Raw genomic sequence first — 14,822 nt, 5'->3', positions numbered from 1 at the left:
CTAAAGGGCTATTTCCATTTCGATTGTTATTGATTTTGCTATGGAGTCTATTGGTAACCCAACAACCTGGGTACCATTACCATATATGAAAACCAAGGACTGTTCTCAGGGTCTTTGTAGCTTGTATTGTCCACAATGGTGCTACATCATCTTCCCTCCACCGCCTCCGATCGAATTCACTGCCGATAGTGATTCAGGCCGAAATTTCTCCTCTCTTGTGGTCGCCATCATTGGCATTTTAGCCGCTGCTTTTCTGCTAGTAAGTTACTACACGATAGTATCTAAATATTGTGGGAACGCGGACTCCACTAGTAGAAGAGAGAGTAATCATGAGACTGATGATATAATGGAAGACGATCACGATCCTTATGCACATGAGCCGTGGCAGATTTCGACTACCGGATTGGACGAGGCTTTGATAAAGTCCATCACGGCTTTCAGATACAAGAAGGGTGATGGTTTCATCCAAGAGACGGATTGCTCGGTCTGCCTCAACGAGTTCCAAGATGATGAGAGTTTAAGGCTGTTGCCTAAATGCAGCCATGCTTTCCATCTCCCCTGCATTGATACATGGCTCAAGTCTCACTCGAATTGCCCTTTGTGTCGAGCTAATATAGTCTTTATTACTGCTTCAGAATCACCTCCGGTGACGGAAACTCTTCCGGGCAATGAACAACCATCAGCAAATGAAAATCTAGCTGATGAACAAGATTCACAAAGAGATGGTGGGTTTCCAAAGACTCCGTCGTCACGTGCTTTCAGCGATCTAGGCAACGTGCGAGGAAGAGATGCCGTGATTCGTATTAGAGAAGAAGGTTATCAACAACAGATGAGAAGATCAATCTCCATGGATCATTTCTGTCAAACCCAAGCTTCAGTTGCGGATCAAGAGATAAAAGAGTTGAATCCAGTAAGGATAGCAATAGAATGAGTGTGTTGCAATGTGCAATGAAGAGATCCTTTTCTAGATTGTTTCTTACTAGGCTAGGAAGAGTAAGAGATTTCTCTATTCCCCTTTAAGGGAAACAAACCATATTCAAAGTTGCGGAATCATGAATTCATGAAAACATTAAGAGATTGTTACTTATGTAATTGTGTAAGATGAAGCCTAAGTGACAACTATAATCATCTTGTGAAATCCAAAAATTATTTCACTGTTTTTGGACTTTCTCGTTTATTAATTTGATCATGAAAAACATTTGTATTTTGTTGGTAATTTTTAATCTAGAAAATGATAATGGAATAAAACCCTAGACACTTATTTTGATCTAAAAAAAGTTTTACACACCTAAAATAAAAAAATACTTATTTTGTAAATTAAACTTCTATTATACAGTTTATTAGATATAAGATCCTAAATTTGGTACCTTTGTCGACTTGGTCCTTAAATTATAAAATTTAATAAAGACAGATACAAGATTCAAGGAAATGATCACTTCTGTTCGCCCCTCGATTCATCCCTAATCTTCAATGGATGCTCATACGTATATTTTCTGATTACATGCAAATGTAGCATATCTTTGTATGCAATATTTTATTTTGGATAATTCAGAAATTTATTACCTAAAATAGCAATGTTTTGCTACAACCAATCAACAAAAGAACAATCAACCTAATTACAAAAGAACAAAAGATTGGTCGGACTATACCCCAAGCATTATAAAGGTAAAAATTAGTACTATCAAGTCTATTTATAGATTTACCCCTAAGTCTAATACTAACAGCTTCAATGATATCTATAAGCAAAATATCGATCGATCTATATCGACCCTGGAACATTCTTTGATTTCTTTCTTGCCAAATGAAGTAGATAAATGTGTTCCAAGAAATCTTCAAGATGGAGATGATTAGAGACTTCCCTTTCCAAGTTGTTCTTGCCCGAGAGACCATTTCTTCCCAAGTGAGGGAAGTAAAATCATTCCATTTAGATTTAAGACAGATTTCCAAAGACCAACAGCCAAGGAACATTGAGAAAAAAGATGATCTCGTGTTTCTTGGTACAGACAACAGTTAACACATATAGTTTCGGAGCATAATCCCATTCTCTGTAATCAGTCTCTAGTAGGTAACATGTCCAGAATGGTCATCCAAGAAATTAAGATATGCTTTGGAATATGCATTGGATACTAAATAAGTCTATGCCAACAAACTTTCTGCCCTTGCATCCGAATCTTGTCCCAGACTTCCCTAATTGGCTAGGGTCCAGTTGAAATAATAGGATAAGCAATTGATCTCATTTTGAGTATTCTGCTGATGCTCCAGCTAACATTGGATCCTGCTTCAAAGTTCCAGAAATCGTGCTCCAGCTAACATTGGATCTTGCTTCAATATTTGAACAATCAATAGTTTTCTTTGAATCTTCATATCAAAGATTATTATCCGTTTAAACGTATTTAAATTTAAAACTCTTAAGATATTGTAATAAAAACAATATCAACTGAATTAAAACTTAATAAATAAATAAATATAGGGTAAACTACATGGGACCATCAAACTATGGTCAAAAATCATTTTGACCACCAACATTTTAATTTGATCAATCAGACCATACAACTATTTAAATGCTTCAATCAAGCCATTGGCCGTTAAAACGGAGGTGGTGATATGTAAATTAATAAAATTGGCATAATTCTAATTTGGTCCTCAATATTTATACATTCTATCAATTTAGTCATCATTTTAATTCAATTAAATAAATTTAACATCCAATTAGATGATGACATGTGTCATGATGATTGAAGGATATTTTTTAATTTTAATTTATTTATCTTTCAATAATATGATGACAAATATTGTCATTTTATTGGAGAATTTTTTTTTTCTAATTTTAATTTATTTAGTATAATATTCTATTCGTCCAACCATATGGTGACACTTGTCACCATCTGGTTAAAAGAAAAACTAATTACAATGAAATGAAAGGGGAAGGAAACAAACCTATAACCAAGCGACTAAGGGAGAGCTAAGTGAGCAATGCCACTGAGCAAGCCTTCATTTGTGATTTAGTTTACATAATCTGTATTAATTATATTTTGGTTACTGCCAGAAAAAATAAAGAAAGAAAATTACTTATTTAGGGATTTAAACCTAAGTAAACTATATGATTATGGACTTATTCAGCTCAAATTAATATAAAATTAAAATTAAAATTTTTATATTTTAGAAAAAATTAATATTTGTTCTTTTTCATGATTATAATTCAATGATTTTTAACTTTTACATTTGAGTTGAAAAATATTTTCTAAGTGCACTTTTTATCCAACAATTAAATTTATAAATTATAAAATAAGCACGTCATACGATAACAAATAATTGTTAAAAATTTAATTTTGACTCTAAAAAATAATTTTCAAATTCAAAAGTTAAAATTTTTAACTTTTACTCTTGAGTTAAAGAAATGTATATAAAATATATTTTTTCCTTTTAAATTCTATCGTTTAACATTGTTTATAATTTCAAAAATATTTTTTTATAAATAATGATGAATGGGTTAAGTTAAATGGTTAAAATTTAAAGATAATTATTTATTCATTCTATTTAAAAAATTTAAATTTATTTTTATTTTAAATTTTGTATTAATTTGAGATTATTTTAGAGGTTAATGGTTAAAATTTAAAGATAATGGTTAAAATAATAATGAATAGGTTAATTTTAAATTTAAATTCTATCTTTTTTGCAGTAGCCACAATATATTTTATACAAAATTATGTAAATTGAATCATTATTGAAAGCTTGGCTCAGTGGTGTTGCTTGCTTTGCTTCCCCAAGCACTTGGACATATGTTCAGATTCCTCCTCTCTCATCTTTTTGGTAATTTGTTATTCCTTTAGTTAGATAATGATATGTGTCACCGCCTTATTGGAAGACAAATAAATTAGATTAAATAAATTAAAAATAAAAAATATCCTCCAATCATGTAATGACACATGTCATCATCTAATTGGGTGTTAAATTTATTTAAATGAATTAAAGTGGTGACTAAATTGATAGAATATATAAATATTGAGGACTAAATATATAATTATGTTAATTTATTAACCGATACATCATCACCTCCGTTAAAAATTAACGGTCGGTGACTTGATTGAAGCACTTAAATAGTTGGGTATCTAATTGATCAAATTGAAACTTTAGTAGTCAAAATAATTTTTTATCATAGTTTGGTGGTCTCACGTGTAGTTTACCCATAAATATAATAATATTTAAGTATAAACAGAAAAGTAGCAAAAAAAAAGGGGACATTAAATAGTAGAAGTAGAAGGAAATAAAGAGTTTTGGATCCATTTGCCCTAGGGTTTGGATTGAAATGTACAATGAAAAAGCCTTTTGAAAATGTTTCGTTTTAGGACATGCATGGGGGACATTAAATGTTAATAATAATTTTTAAGTTTTGTCTATACTTCTAAATTTAATTATAAATATTATTTAACCAATATAAAAATATAGACAAATTTTTACAAGTGGGCCACCTTCTGAACTAATTAATCTCTGACAATAATCTTTTGACTTTTGTTTTGGGTTACTCTGTATTTTGCAAGAACAAAAATGACCATCCAGCTTAGTTGGTATAGCACAAGGTTCTTAACCTTGAGGTCGTGAGATCGAGTCCTATAGAGGGCATTTCATAATTTGGAGGTCTCCTATTGAAGTAGCTCTCAACCTAGTGTTGGGGGCAGCCTACTATCTTACCCCCCCTTACCCCATTATATATGGGAACAAGGGACAGTCATTTTTGTATTTTGCAAGAACATTTGGCACATTCGTTTTTCTTTTAAACCCATTAATTAAATATAAGGGTAAACTCTACCATTTATCAGTGAACTTTAATTTATCCTATTTCATTTATTGTACTTTTAATTTTTTTAATTTACTCACTGAACTTTAGATTAAATTTTTTTGATCACTCAACGATAACATGAACTATTTTATTATTTTTTTCATATGACATGTCATATTTTTAATATTTTAGTACCAAATATGATTAAGATAAAAATAAATTTAAAAATTCTAAATTATACCTTTAAATTTTAAATCTAAACCCTAAATTCTCAAATTATATCTTAAACCTTAATCCCCAAATTATAATCCTACCCACCCTCACCCTTAACAGTTTCGCCCTCCCACCGGTAGATGGTGGCTTGCTCATCGGCCGATAACAAATGTTGAATGGCAGCTTTAATGAAATAAGAAGAAGAAGAAGGTGTTATTGTTACCATTAAGAGAATAAAGAAGAAGAAGGTGTTGCCGTTGAGAGAATAAGGTGATATCGTTGTCGTTGAGAGAAGAAGTTGATACAAGAAGGTGTTATCGTTGTCGTTGAGAGACGAAGGTGCTACTATGAGAGAATACAAGAAGGTGCTGCCATGAGTAGGGATGGCAACTTAACTCGAACCCGACCGACCCGATCGGGTTAAATTTTTTTTAAAAAAAATTGGGTTCGGGTGGGGTTTTTTTTATGCGTTGTTCGGGTCAGGTCGGATTTAGGGTGGAAAAAATCCGACTCGACCTGACCCGAAAAATATATATATATTTACCCTATATATTTAGGGATAATTACAATAATTGTAACACCCCAATTTAGGGGCTAAAATTAAGAAATTATAAAGTGGTGGATTTAATTGGTATTTGGAAGAAATTTGGGGATTAAATTGTCAGATTTCAAAGATGGCAGACCGTTTTAAGAAATGCATGAAGTTTAGTGGCTAAAGTCATGATTTAACCAATTTTTATATATGTTGAATTATAAGTTCCCCCGTGCGCAGGTTCAGCGGAAAATTTTCCAGTTTTCCTCTCCCGTTCTCCCTACTTCGAACTCCGATCTACTCGCCGTTCGACCTCCGATCGACGAGCCGAAACCACCATCGTGTTCGTTGTCAACCGAGGAACAAAACCCCTCAAACCTTTCGTCGTGAATCATCTCCGTTCGTCGTTAATTTCAGTCGGAAGTATCGTCGGTAATAACTCGGTTTTAGTTGGTTTTTCAACGATTCACAACGATCAGGTCATCCGTTTACGACACCTCCCGCACCATCGTGTTCCTTGTGCCGTTCCGAGTCCACCGGTGTTCTCCTTTTTCTCCGACGGCGGCGGCGCGTTGGGAGGTGAACCGGTCAAACTTCCCGATTTGTTGAAATCGAGCTCTCCGCCGTTCAAAATTGTGAACCGAGCTTTGTAAGTATCTCGAAATCGCTCAAAATAATTTTTAGAAATTTTTCCGGGATTTTATCACTGTTCACGCGCCCCCACGCGCCGCCACTGCGCGTGGGGAAGGGAAAAGTGACCGGTTTGACCGGTTTTGGAACTGTTTTGACCGGTTTGACCGGTCACAACCCGACCCGACCCGTTTACTGGACCCGTTGACTCGACCCGTTAACCCGACCCGACCCGTTGACCCGACCCGTTGACCGTTGACCGGAGTTGACCAATGTTGACCAAAACTTTGACCGGCTTTGATCGGGCATTAAACGACCTTTGACTTCGACCGAGTATACCTATCCTGACATTTTTCGACGTTCCAAATCCGATTCCGCTGTCCGTTTTTCGAAATTCAAACCCGAAGGCCTCGAAATTGTCAGTCAAACCCGTTGACTTTGATTTTGACCAAAAATTCCAAATTTTCGAAAAGTCATATTTTATGCTTTCGACGTCCTGAATCCGAATCCGAAGTCCGTTTCGCCAAATTCGAACCCGGTAAGCCGTCTTCCACTAATTTATCACCCGATTCGATCCGTTTATCGTAATTAAGCTTCGTTTCTGATATAATTTATGTTGATATGTATCTGAGGAATTATTGGAAGTTGAATTGAAGATCAAAGGCGTTCGAATGGAATTTTTATGGTCGATCAGTATTGCACGGAAATCGAGGTAATACTTTACTACCTCTTTATGCTTTATGGAACATGTTGGTATTGATAAATGCATGAATGGAAATGTTTGGTCTCATATGTGTAATTAATGAAGATCTACACTAGGTACGAATACGGTAGAAAGTAGATAACTGAATATGGCTCAGATGACTATTATAAGAAATTGGAGGACGGTTTGAATTAAATTACAAGTTCCGGAATTAAGTAATAAAAGAATTAACCATGGATTGTAGATTATAATTTATCTCATTAAAGGTACTTAGATAATAAATTAAGATAATATTTCGATTAGGGAAAATTACGAAATTACCCTTATGTTGGAAAATGATAAGAATTGTCTCGGGAAGTGGATTAATAAATCTGAGAAGAATTATTGATCTGCTAAAACTATTGATGTGCATAAGAAATGTTAGTTTTACTTGGAAATTATGGAGAACCGGTTTTTAACCCCAAGAAGGTTTATGCAAGATACTAGAAGTGTGTTAAGGGAATTATTTCAAGATCAGAGATTGTTCAAGAAAGCAATTAATCATAGGATCTCTAAATTATATTATTTTCGTTAAGAGCTAATATCGAACTTATCTAGTTAAGAAATTACGGAAATGCCTTAAGAGGTAGAATAGTCTGAGATGACTCTGAATGAGAAAATACTTAGAGGATTCATACTTAACTCGATTAAGTACGGATTTAATTGTTAAGATCCCGACTTAGTGCAGGAAAATTTATGATATTCCGTTTGTAAAGTCTGAGAAGACACTTGACCTGAAAATATTCGAATAATGAGTAAATACTGGAAGAGTAATTTATCGGGGTATTCTGCTGTCAGAATTGTTCGAAAGGACTGAAGTAATGATAAGATTGAATTAAATAATAAGATCGGATGGAAGGAAAAGATTGAAATACCGTAGATCTGTAAAATGACCAAAATACCCCTGTAATGGAAATGACCCAAGAATATCACCAAGCTCAGGAATGATTGAATATCCTCGAGTTCTGAAATGAATGGAACAAAACTAAACATCAAAATTACCAAAATACCCTTATGGCCTAAATTAAGTAAATGTCTTGGATTAATTAAGGAATCCAAGTAAGCATAGGTATTGGACTACCTTTAAAGGTAATGGAAAATAATTTAAGTGAGTAGATCAAACCTAAAGCTATGTCAATACCTGAATGGCATAGATATTACTGGAACATATGTTCGTCTTCTCAAGTTTGGCTCGATGACGAATCTTGGAAGTATTCAGTTCAGCTCAGATCTAGATCGTATTCAGTACTAAGAATTGGACGTTTGTTCAACAATCAACCACGAAGACCAAATTGAATGGGATGGAAGTACAACATGTATCTGAAATTCAGGAACGTTTGAATTACTCTGGAAAATTCTGAAGTAACTGGAATGGAGATGACTGCTAAATGAAATAGGTAACCTTAATGACGGAGGATTTAGTAAGTGATTTGGATAAGTCTGGAAACTCTGATGAGTTTACGTAGTGTACAATTACAATGGGTTATGAACAAATTAATCAAGTACGTCAACATTTCATGATATTGTGGAAGTGTGGAAATGAAATAAAGTCATTGGAAGATTTATTCAGCGATAATTCCGAAAATGGTCTACGGACAAGAATTTGTGGTATTAAAGAGTAAATACCCTAGAAGGAAAATGAATTGACCAGTCGACATAGATTGTTAAGGTTCTGAATCTTCGTTCTCAAGTTGTTCGATTATCCGATCAATCGACATGGATGTAAAGGATTCTGAATACCCTTCTGATTACGTACAGCTTCTGAAAACTGTCCGAATAAGATAATATCCTGATAATTCACATTCTGAATAACTGATGATTCTGTCAGTTAATGAACTATTTCAAATAGTGATTCTAAATTCCGATATCCTATCGGTATACTGAATATTTGCGTTTCTCTGCCCGATAAGATTATCCTGTATCTCTAAATAATATCTGGAAACTCTAGTGTGTTCCCTACTTATATGAATATTTTATCTGATTTCTGATTTGAATTCTGTTTTGACATCTGATCTGAAATCTGTTCTGATTCCTAACCTGGATTCTGTTATGATATCTGATCTGAATTATGTTTTGATTTTTGATATCTCCGTTTACCGATGGAGAAATGTTTTAAATGGGGGTATTGTTGAAGGATGAAGTTCCGCAGGTTCCTCGGCTTTGTGCTCAGGGCCTTATATGTTGTGTTGGGTTGGGTGTATGGTTCTGGGGAACCTACACATTATGTTGTGTTGGGATGGGGGTATATATATATATATATATATATATGTTTTAAAAAGATCTGAAAAGTTACATGGTTTTTGGGAATACACTAGAAAACCTATTCTGATCTCCTGAACTCAGTCATCCGAAATATTTCTCTGAAACAAAAGCTCATTGTCCGTTACCACCTGAAATATCAGTAGGATCTCTGCTCAACATAAAAATCTGTAAATATCTGAACCAATAAGGAAAATATGTTATCTGTATCTGCACGTTTTTCAGCATCATCTGGTAGTTCTGTATTACTGAGCTTTCCAAAGCTCACTCTATTACTCACATTTTCAGGTTAAAAGAATTGTACCAGTGCATCTATCGACTTCGGTAAGGGAGTTCTTCCGGTGTTGTTGCAGAGTATGGTACATGTGATTAGGGGGCATGTAATTATATTTTGATTTATATACGAGTCTGGAAATATGTTTTATTTTTAAATAGTGACAACTGATTTTATAAGTTACATGTTTGGATAAAAAGATTTAAATTTTCCGCTATTTTTACAGTGGGTCGCTCCGGTGGCCCTAATGTGACTTCCCGGATCGGATCGGGCTACTGTTTTGGAACTGTTTTGACCGGTTTGACCGGTTTTGGAACTGTTTTGACCGGTTTGACCGGTCACAACCCGACCCGACCCGTTTACTGGACCCGTTGACTCGACCCGTTAACCCGACCCGACCCGTTGACCCGACCCGTTGACCGTTGACCGGAGTTGACCAATGTTGACCAAAACTTTGACCGGCTTTGATCGGGCATTAAACGACCTTTGACTTCGACCGAGTATACCTATCCTGACATTTTTCGACGTTCCAAATCCGATTCCGCTGTCCGTTTTTCGAAATTCAAACCCGAAGGCCTCGAAATTGTCAGTCAAACCCGTTGACTTTGATTTTGACCAAAAATTCCAAATTTTCGAAAAGTCATATTTTATGCTTTCGACGTCCTGAATCCGAATCCGAAGTCCGTTTCGCCAAATTCGAACCCGGTAAGCCGTCTTCCACTAATTTATCACCCGATTCGATCCGTTTATCGTAATTAAGCTTCGTTTCTGATATAATTTATGTTGATATGTATCTGAGGAATTATTGGAAGTTGAATTGAAGATCAAAGGCGTTCGAATGGAATTTTTATGGTCGATCAGTATTGCACGGAAATCGAGGTAATACTTTACTACCTCTTTATGCTTTATGGAACATGTTGGTATTGATAAATGCATGAATGGAAATGTTTGGTCTCATATGTGTAATTAATGAAGATCTACACTAGGTACGAATACGGTAGAAAGTAGATAACTGAATATGGCTCAGATGACTATTATAAGAAATTGGAGGACGGTTTGAATTAAATTACAAGTTCCGGAATTAAGTAATAAAAGAATTAACCATGGATTGTAGATTATAATTTATCTCATTAAAGGTACTTAGATAATAAATTAAGATAATATTTCGATTAGGGAAAATTACGAAATTACCCTTATGTTGGAAAATGATAAGAATTGTCTCGGAAGTGGATTAATAAATCTGAGAAGAATTATTGATCTGCTAAAACTATTGATGTGCATAAGAAATGTTAGTTTTACTTGGAAATTATGGAGAACCGGTTTTTAACCCCAAGAAGGTTTATGCAAGATACTAGAAGTGTGTTAAGGGAATTATTTCAAGATCAGAGATTGTTCAAGAAAGCAATTAATCATAGGATCTCTAAATTATATTATTTTCGTTAAGAGCTAATATCGAACTTATCTAGTTAAGAAATTACGGAAATGCCTTAAGAGGTAGAATAGTCTGAGATGACTCTGAATGAGAAAATACTTAGAGGATTCATACTTAACTCGATTAAGTACGGATTTAATTGTTAAGATCCCGACTTAGTGCAGGAAAATTTATGATATTCCGTTTGTAAAGTCTGAGAAGACACTTGACCTGAAAATATTCGAATAATGAGTAAATACTGGAAGAGTAATTTATCGGGGTATTCTGCTGTCAGAATTGTTCGAAAGGACTGAAGTAAATGATAAGATTGAATTAAATAATAAGATCGGATGGAAGGAAAAGATTGAAATACCGTAGATCTGTAAAATGACCAAAATACCCCTGTAATGGAAATGACCCAAGAATATCACCAAGCTCAGGAATGATTGAATATCCTCGAGTTCTGAAATGAATGGAACAAAACTAAACATCAAAATTACCAAAATACCCTTATGGCCTAAATTAAGTAAATGTCTTGGATTAATTAAGGAATCCAAGTAAGCATAGGTATTGGACTACCTTTAAAGGTAATGGAAAATAATTTAAGTGAGTAGATCAAACCTAAAGCTATGTCAATACCTGAATGGCATAGATATTACTGGAACATATGTTCGTCTTCTCAAGTTTGGCTCGATGACGAATCTTGGAAGTATTCAGTTCAGCTCAGATCTAGATCGTATTCAGTACTAAGAATTGGACGTTTGTTCAACAATCAACCACGAAGACCAAATTGAATGGGATGGAAGTACAACATGTATCTGAAATTCAGGAACGTTTGAATTACTCTGGAAAATTCTGAAGTAACTGGAATGGAGATGACTGCTAAATGAAATAGGTAACCTTAATGACGGAGGATTTAGTAAGTGATTTGGATAAGTCTGGAAACTCTGATGAGTTTACGTAGTGTACAATTACAATGGGTTATGAACAAATTAATCAAGTACGTCAACATTTCATGATATTGTGGAAGTGTGGAAATGAAATAAAGTCATTGGAAGATTTATTCAGCGATAATTCCGAAAATGGTCTACGGACAAGAATTTGTGGTATTAAAGAGTAAATACCCTAGAAGGAAAATGAATTGACCAGTCGACATAGATTGTTAAGGTTCTGAATCTTCGTTCTCAAGTTGTTCGATTATCCGATCAATCGACATGGATGTAAAGGATTCTGAATACCCTTCTGATTACGTACAGCTTCTGAAAACTGTCCGAATAAGATAATATCCTGATAATTCACATTCTGAATAACTGATGATTCTGTCAGTTAATGAACTATTTCAAATAGTGATTCTAAATTCCGATATCCTATCGGTATACTGAATATTTGCGTTTCTCTGCCCGATAAGATTATCCTGTATCTCTAAATAATATCTAGAAACTCTAGTGTGTTCCCTACTTATATGAATATTTTATCTGATTTCTGATTTGAATTCTGTTTTGACATCTGATCTGAAATCTGTTCTGATTCCTAACCTGGATTCTGTTATGATATCTGATCTGAATTATGTTTTGATTTTTGATATCTCCGTTTACCGATGGAGAAATGTTTTAAATGGGGGTATTGTTGAAGGATGAAGTTCCGCAGGTTCCTCGGCTTTGTGCTCAGGGCCTTATATGTTGTGTTGGGTTGGGTGTATGGTTCTGGGGAACCTACACATTATGTTGTGTTGGGATGGGGGTATATATATATATATATATATATATATATGTTTTAAAAAGATCTGAAAAGTTACATGGTTTTTGGGAATACACTAGAAAACCTATTCTGATCTCCTGAACTCAGTCATCCGAAATATTTCTCTGAAACAAAAGCTCATTGTCCGTTACCACCTGAAATATCAGTAGGATCTCTGCTCAACATAAAAATCTGTAAATATCTGAACCAATAAGGAAAATATGTTATCTGTATCTGCACGTTTTTCAGCATCATCTGGTAGTTCTGTATTACTGAGCTTTCCAAAGCTCACTCTATTACTCACATTTTCAGGTTAAAAGAATTGTACCAGTGCATCTATCGACTTCGGTAAGGGAGTTCTTCCGGTGTTGTTGCAGAGTATGGTACATGTGATTAGGGGGCATGTAATTATATTTTGATTTATATACGAGTCTGGAAATATGTTTTATTTTTAAATAGTGACAACTGATTTTTATAAGTTACATGTTTGGATAAAAAGATTTAAATTTTCCGCTATTTTTACAGTGGGTCGCTCCGGTGGCCCTAATGTGACTTCCCGGATCGGATCGGGCTACCCGCATCGGTCTGGGGGGTTACATTTAGTGGTATCAGAGCTATGGTTTGAGTCAAAATTTTCAAGTTAGACCGGCCGGTCGAATGTCAAAATATGTCTGATCAATACATGCCCCTAGACTGCAATCGTACCTCTCTGAGCTGGAACTCCAGGGCTGAGCCCCTATCTGTAATGAACAAACTGAAGTTTCTATCTGTTAAGGCTATACTTGTACAAAAAGAAATTCCATTAACATCTGTCTTAACGCAGTAAAGTACCTTAGCTATGTGAGAGTTATTCATCTGAGAAATTCTGACTCGACTCCAGAAATAAAATTGAGATATGTTGCTGCTCTACGAGCCTATTCACGTAACCAAGGCTGAATTGATTTCACAAGGATAAAGTTGTTTTAATTATTTACTTGGACTGAGGGACAATTATGAAGAGATTGATTACTCGAGAAAATTTTCGTTCAGATTCTTTTATTGAAATGAGGAAAAGTTCTGATAAGAATGTATACTCAACTGATTAAGGATTAGTGAAGGATCTGTGTTTCTATAAAAGCTACATGAAAGATATGAAAGAACTGATGGAAGTTTCATTTCTGCAATTATGTGACATTAATGAATTTCGAGGACGAAATTCTTTTAAGGAGGGGAGAATTGTAACACCCCAATTTAGGGGCTAAAATTAAGAAATTATAAAGTGGTGGATTTAATTGGTATTTGGAAGAAATTTGGGGATTAAATTGTCAGATTTCAAAGATGGCAGACCGTTTTAAGAAATGCATGAAGTTTAGTGGCTAAAGTCATGATTTAACCAATTTTATATATGTTGAATTATAAGTTCCCCCGTGCGCAGGTTCAGCGGAAAATTTTCCAGTTTTCCTCTCCCGTTCTCCCTACTTCGAACTCCGATCTACTCGCCGTTCGACCTCCGATCGACGAGCCGAAACCACCATCGTGTTCGTTGTCAACCGAGGAACAAAACCCCTCAAACCTTTCGTCGTGAATCATCTCCGTTCGTCGTTAATTTCAGTCGGAAGTATCGTCGGTAATAACTCGGTTTTAGTTGGTTTTTCAACGATTCACAACGATCAGGTCATCCGTTTACGACACCTCCCGCACCATCGTGTTCCTTGTGCCGTTCCGAGTCCACCGGTGTTCTCCTTTTTCTCCGACGGCGGCGGCGCGTTGGGAGGTGAACCGGTCAAACTTCCCGATTTGTTGAAATCGAGCTCTCCGCCGTTCAAAATTGTGAACCGAGCTTTGTAAGTATCTCGAAATCGCTCAAATAATTTTTAGAAATTTTTCCGGGATTTTATCACTGTTCACGCGCCCCCACGCGCCGCCACTGCGCGTGGGGAAGGGAAAAGTGACCGGTTTGACCGGTTTTGGAACTGTTTTGACCGGTTTGACCGGTCACAACCCGACCCGACCCGTTTACTGGACCCGTTGACTCGACCCGTTAACCCGACCCGACCCGTTGACCCGACCCGTTGACCGTTGACCGGAGTTGACCAATGTTGACCAAAACTTTGACCGGCTTTGATCGGCATTAAACGACCTTTGACTTCGACCGAGTATACCTATCCTGACATTTTTCGACGTTCCAAATCCGATTCCGCTGTCCGTTTTTCGAAATTCAAACCCGAAGGCCTCGAAATTGTCAGTCAAACCCGTTGACTTTGATTT

At 35.5% G+C, this 14,822-nt stretch overlaps 1 pseudogene; it reads left to right on the top strand.

Moving 5' to 3' along the window:
* The first annotated feature begins 2 nt into the window (after positions 1 to 2).
* Positions 3 to 1,169, top strand: LOC120193453 (annotated as a pseudogene).
* Positions 1,170 to 14,822: the final 13,653 nt, after the last annotated feature.

The sequence above is a fragment of the Hibiscus syriacus genome, unplaced genomic scaffold (genome assembly GCF_006381635.1).
Source record: "Hibiscus syriacus cultivar Baekdansim isolate YM2019G1 unplaced genomic scaffold, ASM638163v2 tig00116996_pilon, whole genome shotgun sequence".
Taxonomy (NCBI): Eukaryota; Viridiplantae; Streptophyta; class Magnoliopsida; order Malvales; family Malvaceae; genus Hibiscus; species Hibiscus syriacus.
This window is presented reverse-complemented; position numbering and strand designations above follow the sequence as displayed.